Here is a 15418-nt window from a genome sequence, read left to right as displayed (position 1 = left end):
GATTTGAAAGCATTCCTGTATTAGTTTCTAGTTTTAGGACATCTAAGTATGTTTTTTTTTCCTGATATATGTCAAGAGAGATGTATACTAGATTGCATTTATCAATGTGATGGTGGGAAATAGACTGGATAGTTTTAAGGAGAGAAGGATAGATGGGCAATTTTTGACAAATGTGGCACTAGATTCGCTGTATGCTGACATGACAACAATTCCCATCCCATGATGCTCTATGAATCCTAGATCAGTTTGTAATAAGACCATGCGTATTCGGGATTTGATTGGGGATTTTGATATGGGTATTGCTTTTATTATAGAAACATGGTTACAGACAGAGTCGGAGTCTATTTTATTGGAATTATGCCCTCCAGGCTATAAAATTTAGAATGTGAATAGAGAGAGGAAAGTTGGAGGATTGGCTTTAATTTATAAAGGTTTTTTTTTTAAAAGGTATTGTAAAAGAGAATTTATGATGCAAATCTGGTTTGGAAATGTTACATTGCCATCTTAAAGGAGATGCAACAAGTCAACCAGTAGGATTATTGCTAATTTATAGACCACCAGGTTTATGGCCAAAGGACTGTTTGAAACTTGAGACAAGGCAAGCCCCAGAGACTCCCCAGTGAAGCAGTTCAGCCCAGAACTAGGGGTCCCAGAAGTCCTTGCAAGAATGAGTGAGGAGAGTAGTCCTAAAAAGATGGAATGGATTTCCAGTCCCAGCAGGGGGCGCAATGGCTCGAGGCAGGGTGAGCCTGTTACTCCCTTCCCCACTAGAGGGCGAGGGAAGGATGGAGCTCAGTTTCCCTGGCTTCACCATCAGTATATAATTCCCCCTAGCTGCGAGAAGGGAAGAGCAGATTTCCTGGAGGCTCTCAGTCACCAGGAGAGAGGGGAGACGAATGGAGAGAGAGATTCCATGGAGTATGTAGAGGAAGGAATTAGCCTGCCACTAGAGCTGCCAGAGGAGCCAGCTACCATGAAGTGGGAGAATTCAAAGGCTGCCCTGCCCAGCACTTGAAGGCAGTGGAGGAGGCCACACCGGGCGTGGTGCTGAGAGGTGGGAGAAACTGCCAACCCTGCTCCTTACAGGGTTCCCTCTGTGCTGTGAAAAGGCAGGTGATTTCTGGTATTGTTTTGATGTGCAAAGACAGTCCATGAAGATTTGTTCTGAACTGTTGTGCTATATTGGAAGTGTGTTGAACTCTTCCCTTCTGAAGGAGGGGGAAGGGAAAGCTAATGCCCTAATAGAAGACCTGAGCGTTTGCTGAGGGATTTTGGGACCTGGACTGTACCTTTTTTTCTTTTGAAGACTAGATTAAGAGGGCTGTATCTTTTTGCCATCTATCCCCCCTTCAGTCTGTTCAGAACTCTGTTGCACGTCTTATCTTCCGCCTGGACTGATATACTCATATCACCCCTCTCCTCGTCACTTCACTGGCTTCCGATCAGGTACCGCATACAGTTCAAGCTTCTCCTACTAACCTACAAATGCACTCAATCTGCAGCCCCTCATTACCTCTCTACCCTCATCTCCCCTTGCGTTCCTACCTGTAACCTCCACTCTCAAGACAAATCCCTCCTCTCAGTACCCTTCTCCACCACCACCAACTCCAGGCTCCACCCTTTCTGCCTCGCCTCACCCCATGCCTGGAATAAACTCCCTGAGCCCATATGCCAGGCCCCCTCCCTGCCCATCTTCAAAGCCTTGCTCAAAGCCCACCTCTTCAATGTCGCCTTCGGCACCTAACCACCATACCTCTATTCAGGAAATCTAGACTGCCCCCACTTGACACTTGACATTTCGCCCATTAGATTGTAAGCTCTTTTGAGCAGGGACTGTCCTTTTTTGTTAAACTGTACAGCGCTACATAACCCTAGTAGCGCTCTAGAAATGTTAAGTAGTAGTAGTAGTATTTTTGGTATGAAATTGCCTTGATAATAAAATACTTTGGCCCTGAGTGCCAGTATCAGCAGCATTCTGTCCTGGAACCCTGGGAGCCCCACAGGCTTGCTGGCTCCACCCAAGAGGAGGAAGCGGACCCCCCCCCCCCCCCTTTACAAACCGTATGAGTATATTTCCGATGCTGTTAAATTTGGTTCCTCATTATTAGTAGTGGGGGATGTTAATTTGCAGTTGGAGAATCAGATGAATGGGGATTTTAAGGGACTTTTTGATCTTTTAAAGGAATTTTTCTTGTCATATTCCCAATTTTTTTCCGTCACATGAAAAAAGTCATTCCTTAGATCTAGTTCTAGCAAATGAATGATCATCTATTGTCCTGTTGTGACTGGCAAGCTATACCTTGGTCAGATCACTCACTACATAGGTCATTTTACTCTGAATGTGTTGCTATCTCACAGTGGCGTAGCAAGGGGGGCTGCCACCCTGGGCGGGGCGGTTCGCCGTTGCACCCCCCCCCCCCCCCGGGTGCAGCACGATGACACCCCCCTGACCCAGTGCCTACCCTCCTCCGTCCAACCAGCTCCCGCACCCTACCTTTAAAAAAATATCGGAATCCGAGGCGAGGCGCAGCGCCTCGCGCCTGCACGTAAAAGAAACGTGGACTGTCTCATCGGACCTTCTCTCACTCTGACTGTCCCGCCCTTGCGGAAATAGGAAGTTGCGTCAGCGGAGGGCTGGACAGATAGAGTGAGGGAAGGCCCGATGAGACGGTCCATGTTTCTTTTACGTGCAGGCGCGAGGCGCTGCGCCTCGCCTCGGATTCCGATATTTTTTTAAAGGTAGGATGCGGAAGCTGGTTGGACGGAGGAGGGTAGGCACTGGGTCGGGGGGGTGTCGATGCGCTGAGGGGGGGAGGATGTCATCGTGCTGCACCCGGGGGGGGGGGGGAACTGGCAGGGAGCACCCCCCCTGAGCTGACACCTGGGGCGGACCGCCCCTCCCGCCCCCTCCTTGCTGCGCCAAGGGGGGGAGGATGTCATCGTGCTGCACCCGGGGGGGGGGGGAGCTGGCAGGGAGCACCCCCCTGAGCTGACATCCGGGTTGGACCGCCCCTCCTCCCCCCCCTTGCTACGCCACTGCTATCTCATATAGCTCAACGACCAGAAAAGAAAATTATTGTTAGTAGAGGTAAAATTGATTCACAGGTGTATTGGAATGAAGTGGGGTCATCTTTACAGGGAGAATTCTTTTAGTCCTGATAAGTCTTGCACAGATTGGATAGAATGTATATCTTTAGCTCTAGATGAGGTAGCTGTGCAAGACAAATATCTGGAGGTGTTATAAATTTATGGTATTCTGCATCTTTAAAATCTATTAAACACGAATGCCAGAAAGTAGAGCGAGCCTGGAGACAATACAGTGAATTAGGGGCTCCTTTACAAAGGTACGTTAGGTTCTATGTGCATACAGTGCGCGCCAAAATGAGATTACGCCAGGCTACCATGCCCGCTGGTGGTAATTTCAGATTCGCCGCGCAGCCATAATGCCTGGATGATTTATTTATTTATTTCCTTCCACACGCGGCCTTTCTGGCGGTAATTGGCAGTTGGCGCATGCTGACCGGTCACCACGCGTGTAGCACATGAGTCCTTACTGCTAGATCAGTGGGTGGTGTTAAGGGCTCAGGCCGGTTTTAGGCGCACTGGTTTCAATTTTACCGCATGCCCTTTTCTCGTCCCATTAAAAAAAGCCCTTTTTTGTAGACATGGTAAAAACTGGCCCGGTATGCACCCAAAACATGCATCTACACTGCTGCGGGCCAGTTTTTGCTGCAACTTAGTAAAAAGGGCCCCTTAGTTCTCAAAAGCCAATGGAGGAAATTATTTTCACAATATAAATATCATACTAAAAAGGTGAAAACTCCTGCGAGTACAATGTCAATGTCACAGTCTGTCACGAAGTCTGGAGTTGTGAGCCCTTGGGCCACTGCCAGTGAGCGGCAGCAGCAGGTGAACCACCCAACAGGAAGCGAGGCTGAACACAGACAGGCTGGTACAAGCAGGACCGGAACTAGCAGGATGGGGACTGAAGCTATAGATGAGCAGGGCTGGAATAAGTAGAACTGGAACAACCAGATTCTGGAACAGGCTTGGCTTGAACAGGATTCAGGATTCTGGTATAGGATTCAGGATTCTCAGACAGGCTTGGCTGGAACAGGATGCAGGATTCTGGATTCTCAGACAGGCTTGGCTGGAACAGGATGCAGGATTCTCAGACAGGCTTGGCTGGAACAGGATTCAGTATTCTGGAACAAGAGCAGAGAGATGATGTATGCCACCCTCGCTCGATCTGAAAGAAGATCCTGGGCCTGTAGCTCAAAAACAATTTATAAAGCCCCGACAAGTCCTACTATTGCCATCATAACGAGGGGGCTGGGCTACCCGAATGCCTAGGCCACCCGACACGGGACCCTGTGGCCTGGGGGGTGAAGGGTTCCCACTAGTCCCAGTAGCAGTAAGAGTGTCTACCCGTTGATTCAGTGCACCAACGGCTCCCATAACCTGTTGAATCTGAGCATGCAGTTGCTGGAGTAACTGCATAGCAGATGGTTCAGTCGAGCTCATGGCTTAAGCGTTCTCTTATTCCAGACGTGAGCCCTTGAGCCCAGGCCGAGGCCTAGTATAGGATTTAGGTCCAAGGCCTAGGGTAGTCTGAACAGGCCCTATGCACCACCCCAGCCACCAAGCCCCGCACACTCACAACAGCCAACAGGCACCACCAGAAAGTGGGAGATAGAACATTCAGGCAGGTCTCACAGCCGATCGGGAACCCACTCACGCAGAGACCAAGCAAGCGGGCCTCACGGCCGACCGGGAACCGAGTCATACGCTGGGAAGGGAGAAAGAACAACAAGGGTTCCACATGGAACTGGGCCGCAAGCAGCGCACACAGTGCAGGGTAAAGCCACAAGGGAAAGGGTGAGAAGCAGAAGCCACTAAAGGCTGTGCCACAGGCAAACAAGAATACAGAAAGCCCCAGAAAGAAACACTCTAGGTTATACAACACAGCACTCAGGGAACGGGAAAGCCATTCAAGGAATACTCTAAGGTGTGCCACGAGGCACTCAAGGAAAAAGGGACCAACGAGGACTACACTCTAGGCTGAACCATTCAGCATACAAGGGAACTAGGCTGAACCTACAGCATACAATGATACAGGGAGCCCCCACAAGGGAACACACTAGGCTGACTATACAACATAGAAGGGAAAGGGAGAACTACCTAAGGAACACACACTAGCCTGAACCATTCATCACACAATGTAACTAGGCTGTACCTACAGCATACAACACTACAGGGAGCCCCCCATAGGCGCCCCGTATAAGAGGCTTGGGGAGGCTAAGCCTCCCCAGCCCAATCTTGGTCATGTGGGCTACTGCGGCCTCGTGGAAGGCGCTGGGCCTGGCGTCGCTGCTGCTGGCGCCGGGGCTGGCGAGCGTCACTCGGCTCCTGCTGTTCGTACTGTGGGGGCAGCAAGAGCGGCGCTCGGCGTCCGAAGTGCTTTTTTCCCAGCACCACCCACGTGCACTGAAGTGCTGCTGCGGCCAAACCCTGCGCTGCGCCTGCGACCTGCTGCACGCCGAGAGCTCGCTGAGCCGCCTCATGCTGTGCCTGTTGTCGGCCCGCCACAGCCTCGAGCTCTGCATCTTCTCCTTCTCCAACCCGCAGCTGGCGCGGACCGTGCTGCTGCTGCACCGGCGGGGCATGCGGGTCCGCCTCATCGCCGACTCCGATTACATGGCGTTGAAAGGCTCACAGGTCGGGGTGTTCCGGAAAGCAGGTATCGCAGTGCGGCATGACTAGCACACGGGGTACATGCATCACAAATTTGCAATGGTTGACAAAACTGTTCTCATCACGGGCTCTCTTAATTGGACAACACAGGCTATCCAGACCAACAAGGAGAACATCCTGATCTTGGAACATGTTACAGTGGGCCAGCATGATCAGACAAAGGTAGAAAAGATCATTTTATTTTCATTGTAGTGTTTGGAATATGTCCACTTTGAGAATCAGGTGCTCAACATTCAAAGTTTATATTTATTTACTGATTTATGGCGTTTTATCCCACATTAAACATGAATTAGGGTGTTTTGTGGCTCTATATGAGAATTGTGATATTATGATCCCTTGTTTCATATTGTTGATGGTCTGCATTTTCCGTATGGGTGGTATATTGGTGTATTAGGTTCTGCCCAGTGTAATATTTATGGTACAGTAAGGTTCTGAGTGTGTTTTTGCACAAAGTTGTGCATAGTGTTTTGCAGTTGAGCGATTGTGGTTAGTATATGCTTTGAGCAACCACTTTATTCTTTGACATATGATACATATCTAATATCTAAATTTAATAAAAGGTATTAATTGTGACTTGTATTTTTATTTATTTTTTTCTGTGTGTTATCAGACAGTTATGGATTTAAGCTCCACCCCTGGCCCCACCCCTAACCCCGCCCCCTTTAGCCTCCCCAAACAGTTGGGCCACCGACCGCCTATGGAGCCCCCACAAGGGAATGCACTAGGCTGGCTATACAGCATACAAAGGGAAAGGGAGAACTACCTAAGGAATACACAAGCTGGCCCCACAACCCCCAAGGGAAAAAAGGGATCTGCTAAAGGAAAAAAACAGGGCTGAGCTACTCAGCAGGCAAGGATAAAGGGGAGAGTGCAAACAGAGGAAGCTGCCTTGACACACACACTCAGACCAGAAAAGGAACGCTGTTCCCCGTACACAGGAGACAGCTACAACAAACAAAGAGAACTAAAACAAACAAACAGGAGCACAATACAAGGACGGGGGGAGGGGCAGAACCACAGGGAGCAGAGCAGAAGCTCGGCACAACAAAGGTAACACAGAGAGAGAAAGCTAAACAAACAAACTGAAAGGACTTAAGGCACAAGCTTACCCCAGACAGCACAACGTTAGAAAAACAAACCAGGTGTGGGGTAGTGAGGCAATCAGGCTCATGCTGGGAATACCCAGCACACACACACAGAGAACAAACAAGCATGAGAAGAAAGGCTAAACTCCAACGTGAACACAAGCGTCCAAACACAGGCTGGCTTCAGCTGAGCAAACAAAGCAATCCCAGGCAATCAAACGCTAAAGCAAGAATTGCACAGAAAAGGCAGGCTTAAATCGATCTGCTGTATCAGACGTCAGCTCTGCCCCAATCAGGAGTGAGTCCCAAACATTCCCCTGCCTATCCAGCAGAATCTTAACACGAAGTCTCAATGCGTGGTTGAGATGATGGTGCGGGGATGAGTGATTTGGATTTGTTAGGAACTGGGTGACCTTCTGGGAAAGGGGGAGACTGTTCCAAAAGGATGGGCTCTACCTTAAACAGGATGGAACCAGGCTGCTGACACTAAAAGGAGATAGTGCTAAACTAGAATGAGGGGAAGCTGACAGTTGTCCAGGAGCACATGGTTCGGTGTGGAGTCTCCTTGAAGGATACTATTGAAACAGAACATTTAGGGAATCCCAGTAGAGAGGTTTCAATGATACTGAAAGTAAGCCAGGTGTGCTTAATGAGAGAGTAGGATAAAGGATGCACATTATCCCCTTCAACTTCTAAGCAGCTTGTAGATCCAAGGAAAAACACAATGTGAAGTGCCTGTATGCAAATGCTAGATGCCTAAAAAATAAGATGGGAGAGTTAGAATATATTACACTAAATGATGAGGTAGATATAATACGCATCACAGTGACTTGGTGGAAAGAGGACAATCAATGAGACACTGTGTTAACAGTGTACAAATTGTATCATAATGATAGAGAGGATCAAATTGGAGGGGGTTGTGCTATATGTTAAAGAGGGAAATTGAGTCAAATAAAATAAACATTCCACATGAAACAGATAGCAGGGTGGAATCTTTATGGATAGAAATTCCATGCGTGAAGGGAAGGAGTATTCTTGTAGGGCTGTACCAGGGCAGAACGAGCAGACGGATGAAGAAAAGTTTACAGAGATTAGGAAAGCTGGCAAATTGGGCAACACTATAATAATGGGTGATTTCAGTTGCCCCAGTGTAGACTTGATAAATGTTACAACAGGGAGTGCTATGGAGATAAAGTTTCTAGATATAATAAATGACTGCTTCTCGGAGAAACTGGTCCAGAAACTGACAAGATGGGGAGCTATCTTGGATCTGGTCCTTGGTGGCATGTAGGAAATAGTGCAAGAGGTGGTGGTGTTGGGTCCCCTGGGAAACAGTGGTCATAACATGATCAAGTTTGAGCTATTATCTGGGATGAACCCGCAAAGGAAATCTACTGAAGCTGCATTTAATTTTCGATAGGATGACTATAATAAAATGAGGAAAATAGCTAAAAAGAAGCTAAAAGGATCGGCTGCTGAGGTTAGGACACTAAACCAGGCGTGCATGTTATTTAAAAATACCATCTTGGAAGCCCAGACCAGATGCATTCCATGTATTTGCAAAGGTGGAAAGAAGAGAAAAATGACAGCCAGCATGATTAAAAGGTGAAGTAAAAGAGGCTATTACAGCCAAAAAATTGTCCTTCAAAGAAAGGAAAAAGGAACCAAATGAAAAAAATAATAAGCAACTTAAGAACAGGCAAGTCAAATGCAAAGCATTAATAAAGAAGGCTAAAAGAGAATATGAAGAGAAACTTACTTCAGAGGCTACAACTCACAGTAACAGCTTTTTTCAGGTACATCAAAAGCAGAAAGCCTGCTAAGGAATCCATGGGACCATTAGATCATGAAGGAGCAAATGGGGCACTCAGGGAGGACAAGGCCATAGCAGAGAAACTGAATGAATTCTTTGCTTCGGTCTGTAAGGAAGAAGATGTAAGAGATCTGCCTGTACCAGAAATGGTTTTCAAGGGTGATGATGCAGAGGAACTCAAAGGAATCTTGTTGAACCTGGAAGATGTACTGCGCCTAATTGACAAATTAAAGAGTAGCAAATCACCTGGACCAGATGGCATACATCCAAGGGTACTCAAAGAACTCAAGCATGAAATTGCTGATCTACTATTAGTAGTAATAGATTGTAAGCTCTTTGAGCAGGGACTGTCTTTGTTCTATGTTTGTGCAGCGCTGCGTACGCCTTGTAGTGCTATAGAAATGCTAAATAGTAGTAGTAGTAGTAGTAATATGTAGCCTGTCATTAAAATTGTCCATTGTACCTGAAGATTGGAGAGTGGCCAATGTGGCGCCAATTTTTTAAAAGGGTTCCAGGGGTGATCCAGGAAATTATAGACCGGTAAGCCTGACATCAGTGCTTGGCAAAATAGTGGAAACTATTATAAAGAATAAAATTACGGAACATGTAGACAAATATGGTTTAATGGGACAGAGTCAACAAGGGTTCAGCGAAGGGAGGTCTTGCCACACCAATTTGCTTCATTTCTTTGAAGGTGTGAATAAACATATGAATAAAGGTGAGGCAGTTGATGTAGTTTATCTAGAGTTTCAAAAAAGCTTTTGATAAAGTTCCTCATGAGAGACTCCTGAGTAAACTAGAGAGTGAAGACATAGGAGGCAAGGTTCTGTTGTGGATTAGGAATTGGTTATTGGACAGAAAACAGAGGGTAGGGTTAAATGGTCATTTCTCTCAATGGAGGAGGGTGAACAGTGGAGTGCCACAAGGATCAGTACTGGGATGGGTGCTATTTAACATATTTATAAATGATATGGAAATTGGAATGACGAGTGAGGTGATTAATTTTGCAGATAGCACAGAACTATTCAATTTTATTAAAACATGGACAAATGCAAGGTGATGCACATTGGAAAGAATAATCAAAATCATAGTTATCTGATGCTAGGGTCCACCATGGGGGTCGGCACTGAAGAAAAAGGTCTAGGTGGTGTTGTAGATAATACACTGAAATCTTCTGCTCAGTGTGCGACGGTGGCCAAAATAGCAAAACAGGATGCTAGGAATTATTAGGAAAGGGATGGTGAATAAGACTGAAAATACTATAATGCCTCTGTATCACTCCATGGTGCGATCGCACCTTGAGTATTGGCGTTCAGTTCTGGTTGCCGTATCTCAAAAATGATATAGCAGAATTAGAAAAGGTTCAAAGAAGAGCGACCAAAATAATAAAGGGGATGGAACTCCTCTCGTATGAGGAAAGGTTAAAGAAGTTAAGGCTCTTCAGCTTGGAAAAGAGATGGATAAGGGGAGGTATGATTGAGGTCTACAAAATCCTGAGTGGTGCAGAACGAGTAGAAAAAAAATCAATTTTTTTACTCGTTCCAAAAGTACAAAAATTAGGAGACGTTACATGGGAATACTTTTTAAACAAATAGGAGGAAATATTTTTCACTCAACGAATAGTTAAGCTCTGGAACTCTTTGATGGAGGATGTGGTAATAGTATTTAGCATATCTGGGTTTAAAAAATGTTTGGACACGTTCCTGGAGGAAATGTCCATAGTCTACTATTGAGACAGAAATGGAGAAGCAAATGCTTGCCCTGGGATTTGTGGCATGGAATATTGCCACATTTTGGGTTTCTGCTTGGCCACTGTTGGAAACAGGATACTGGGCTAGATGGACCACTGGTCTGACCCAGTTTGGCTACTCTTATGTTCATCTATCATCTCTTGGTCATCTTGTAAATTAAGGCTCATTCGATCTGTTCGTCAGCTCTTACACTCATCTGCTCTCAATGTCATGGTATTCACTTATCATTAGCCAACTTGATTACTGTGATTCCCTCTTTAAACCACTAACACTGAAGGATCTTCACCGATTGCAGCTGGTTTAGAACACTGCAATTAAACTTATCCATGGGTCTCATAAATGTGACCACGTTACACTACTACTACACGCTTCTTACTGGCTTCCTCTCTCTTCCCGCACTACTTACAAAATTTTACTGCTAGTCTTTAAGATACAGTGGGGGAAATAAGTATTTGATCCCTTGCTGATTTTGTAAGTTTGCCCACTGACAAAGACATGAGCAGCCCATAATTGAAGGGTAGGTTATTGGTAACAGTGAGAGATAGCACATCACAAATTAAATCCGGAAAATCACATTGTGGAAAGTATATGAATTTATTTGCATTCTGCAGAGGGAAATAAGTATTTAATCCCTCTGGCAAACAAGACCTAATACTTGGTGGCAAAACCCTTGTTGGCAAGCACAGCGGTCAGACGTCTTCTGTAGTTAATGATGAGGTTTGCACACAGGGCCGTGCCTAGGGTCTCTGGCGCCCCCCTGCAGACTATCAGTTGGCGCCCCCCCCCCCATGAAAATGATCGCTCACCACTTGCCACACTGAAAGGAATTGTCAGCAATATTCTTAGAAACTAATTGCTATACATTGCAAAATAAGATAGCAGATGTAAATTCTCAAAGTGGACATATTCCAAACGCTAAAATGAAAATAAAATAATTTTTTTCTACCTTTGTTGTCTGGTGACTTTCTTTTTTCAATCATACTGGTCCAGTATCTGATTCTGCTGCTATATGTCCTCTTAACTCCATTTCCAGGGCTTCCTTTCCATTTATTTCTTTACTTTTCTCCTTTCTTCTTCATTTCTTGCTCTATATCCATTTCCAGCAATTTCTCCTCTCTCCCTGGGTCCTGCCCTCCCATCCATGTCCATTCTTGTCCCTCTCTGCCCTTCCCTCCTCCATCCATACCCAGCAATCCTCCTCTCTCACCTCCCCTCCATTTCCAGCAATTTGTCCTCTCCCTGGGCCCCCATGTCCATCCTTGTCCCTCTCTGCCCTTCCCTCCTCCATCCATAGCCAGCAATCCTTGCCTCCTCTATCCCCTCCCCTCCATTTCCAGCAATTTGTCCTCTCCCTGGGCCCCCATGTCCATCCTTGTCCCTCTCTGCCCTTCCCTCCTCCATCCATAGCCAGCAATCCTTGCCTCCTCTATCCCCTCCCCTCCATTTCCAGCAATTTGTCCTCTCCCTGGGCCCCCATGTCCATCCTTGTCCCTCTCTGCCCTTCCCTCCTCCATCCATAGCCAGCAATCCTCTCTCCCCTCCCCTTCCCTTCCAGCAATTTGTCCTCTCCCTGGGCCCTGCCCTCCCATCCATGCCTCTCTGCCCTTCCCTCCGCACCCTGGGGCCTTTAAATCTTTTACTTCCGGTCGCAGCAGCGTCAGTGAAAGCGGAGCGCTGCCGACGTCTCCCTTCCCTTTGCGCTTTTGGTTCCCTCAGTGTCCGCCTTCTTCTGACGTCAGTCCCTTCTGCCCATCCGAGTCCCCCTCACCCCATCTGGCTCCCACCCAGTCCCTTCTGCTATCCAAGTGCCCCCCACCCTCACCCCATCTGTCTCCCACCCAGTCCCTTCTGCCCATCCGAGTCCCCCTCACCCCATCTGGCTCCCACCCAGTAGTCCCTTCTGCTATCCAAGTGCCCCCCACCCTCACCCCATCTATCTCCCACCCAGTCCCTTCTGCCCATCCGAGTCCCCCTCACCCCATCTGGCTCCCACCCAGTCCCTTCTGCCCATCCGAGTCCCCCTCACCCCATCTGGCTCCCACCCAGTCCCTTCTGCTATCCAAGTGCCCCCCACCCTCACCCCATCTATCTCCCACCCAGTCCCTTCTGCCCATCCGAGTCCCCCTCACCCCATCTGTCTCCCACCCAGTCCCTTCTGCTATCCAAGTGCCCCCCACCCTCACCCCATCTGTCTCCCACCCAGTCCCTTCTGCCCATCCGAGTCCCCCTCACCCCATCTGGCTCCCACCCAGTCCCTTCTGCCCATCCGAGTCCCCCTCACCCCATCTGTCTCCCACCCAGTCCCTTCTGCTATCCAAGTGCCCCCCACCCTCACCCCATCTGTCTCCCACCCAGTCCCTTCTGCCCATCCGAGTCCCCCTCACCCCATCTGTCTCCCACCCAGTCCCTTCTGCTATCCGAGTCCTCCCCCACCTTCACGGTCACCCCATCTGTCCCCCACCCTCACCCTGCCTCGTCTTCTCCCTCCCTGCCATCCGTCTTTAAAAAGAAATTGCCGACGCGATAGCGAGCGCAGCACCTCGTGTGGAAGTAAAAGAAGCGAATCCGATCATCTCATTGGGCCTTCCTTCACTGTCCCGCCCTAGAGGAAATAGGAAGTTGCGTCAGAGGAGGGCGGGACAGTGAGGGAAGGCCCAATGAGATGATCGGATCCGCTTCCTTTACTTCCACACGAGGTGCTGCGCTCGCTATCGCGTCGGCAAATAAATTTAAAGGGCTGGTGCGGGGGCGGTGCCAGGATGAAGAGCAGCGGGAGCGGCGGCGGCACCCCCCTCTCTGGTGACACCCGGGGCGACCAAAAGATTTAAAGGCCTCGGCGGGGCGAGGGTAAGCACCGCGGCGGCGCCCTCAGGAGGTGGGCGCCCCCCTGCGGCGCTTACCTCGCTTACCGCATCGGCACGGCCCTGTTTGCACACATGTCAGGAGGAATTTTGGTCCACTCCTCTTTGCAGATCATCTCTAAATCATTAAGAGTTCTGGGCTGTCGCTTGGCAACTCGCAGCTTCAGCTCCCTCCATAAGTTTTCAATGGGATTAAGGTCTGGTGACTGGCTAGGCCACTCCATGACCCTAATGTGCTTCTTCCTGAGCCACTCCTTTGTTGCCTTGGCTGTATGTTTTGGGTCATTGTCGTGCTGGAAGACCCAGCCACGACCCATTTTTAAGGCCCTGGCGGAGGGAAGGAGGTTGTCACTCAGAATTGTACGGTACATGGCCCCATCCATTCTCCCATTGATGCGGTGAAGTAGTCCTGTGCCCTTAGCAGAGAAACACCCCCAAAACATAACATTTCCACCTCCATGCTTGACAGTGGGGACGGTGTTCTTTGGGTCATAGGCAGCATTTCTCTTCCTCCAAACACGGCGAGTTGAGTTCATGCCAAAGAGCTCAATTTTTGTCTCATCTGACCACAGCACCTTCTCCCAATCACTCTCGGCATCATCCAGGTGTTCACTGGCAAACTTCAAACGGGCCGTCACATGTGCCTTCCGGAGCATGGGGACCTTGCGGGCACTGCAGGATTGCAATCCGTTATGTCGTAATGTGTTACCAATGGTTTTCGTGGTGACAGTGGTCCCAGCTGCCTTTAGATCATTGACAAGTTCCCCCCTTGTAGTTGTAGGCTGATTTCTAACCTTCCTCATGATCAAGGATACCCCACGAGGTGAGATTTTGCATGGAGCCCCAGATCTTTGTCGATTGACAGTCATTTTGTACTTCTTCCATTTTCTTACTATGGCACCAACAGTTGTCTCCTTCTCGCCCAGCGTCTTACTGATGGTTTTGTAGCCCATTCCAGCCTTGTGCAGGTGTATGATCTTGTCCCTGACATCCTTAGACAGCTCCTTGCTCTTGGCCATTTTGTAGAGGTTAGAGTCTGACTGATTCACTGAGTCTGTGGACAGGTGTCTTTCATACAGGTGACCATTGCCGACAGCTGTCTGTCATGCAGGTAACGAGTTGATTTGGAGCATCTACCTGGTCTGTAGGGGCCAGATCTCTTACTGGTTGGTGGGGGATCAAATACTTATTTCCCTCTGCAGAATGCAAATAAATTCATATACTTTCCACAATGTGATTTTCCGGATTTAATTTGTGATGTGCTATCTCTCACTGTTACCAATAACCTACCCTTCAATTATGGGCTGCTCATGTCTTTGTCAGTGGGCAAACTTACAAAATCAGCAAGGGATCAAATACTTATTTCCCCCACTGTATGCTCCACTGGAGATCCTTCATTTCTCGCCTGTCTATTATCTCCAGATGTTCCAGTTCAATCTCTCCACTCCTCCACTCAGCATCACTTGATTGTCCCTTCCCATTGAAAAATTGGTCACTCCAAAATTAGAAACTCTTGTCTTTTTTTTTTTTTTTGTGCAAGGTCCAGCTTCCAGAACATCTTAGATCGCACACCTCCTTGGGACGGTTTAAATCTGAGCTCAAAACCTATCTGACCTCTTCTGCCTCTTACATAGGTATGGCATCACCTGGCTCTTAGAACATTCCCCTTCCTATTGTGCTCCTCCCCTCTTTCCTTTCATGAATATTGTAGTTCTCTCCTTCTTCCCCTTCTCTCTCTGCTGTTTCTATCGCTGTTTCCTCTCTTCTTTATTAGCCTATAAGCCACAGTTCAGGGGCGTAGCCAGATGGTCAAATTTGGGTGGGCCTGAGCCCAAGGTGGGTGGGCATGGAATTCATATCCCCCCCAATCCCCCTCTGGTTTGCTCCTCTCTCTACCCTTCCCTGCCCACAGACCCCAAATATTAAATACTTGAGCAGGCGGGGATCCCCAAACCCTCCTTCCTGAAGATTTCCTCCTCCTCCTCGAGGCAGCCAGCAGCACTTGCCTCAAACTGATGCTGCTACCGGCTTGTCGTGCATGCTCAGTGCTTATGCATGTGCGAAAACTGAGCATGTGCAGAAGGGCCGGAATCCAGGCAAGTGCCGCTGGCTGACATTTGGAAGGGTGCTGGTGCTCAAGGAGAGAAAATCTCC

At 48.2% G+C, this 15418-nt stretch overlaps 1 pseudogene; it reads left to right on the top strand.

The window, feature by feature from the left end:
• Positions 1-5325: 5325 nt before the first annotated feature.
• Positions 5326-14921, top strand: LOC115461788 (annotated as a pseudogene).
• Positions 14922-15418: the final 497 nt, after the last annotated feature.

Source organism: Microcaecilia unicolor, chromosome 2, assembly GCF_901765095.1.
Source record: "Microcaecilia unicolor chromosome 2, aMicUni1.1, whole genome shotgun sequence".
Classification (NCBI taxonomy): domain Eukaryota; kingdom Metazoa; phylum Chordata; class Amphibia; order Gymnophiona; family Siphonopidae; genus Microcaecilia; species Microcaecilia unicolor.
This window is presented reverse-complemented; position numbering and strand designations above follow the sequence as displayed.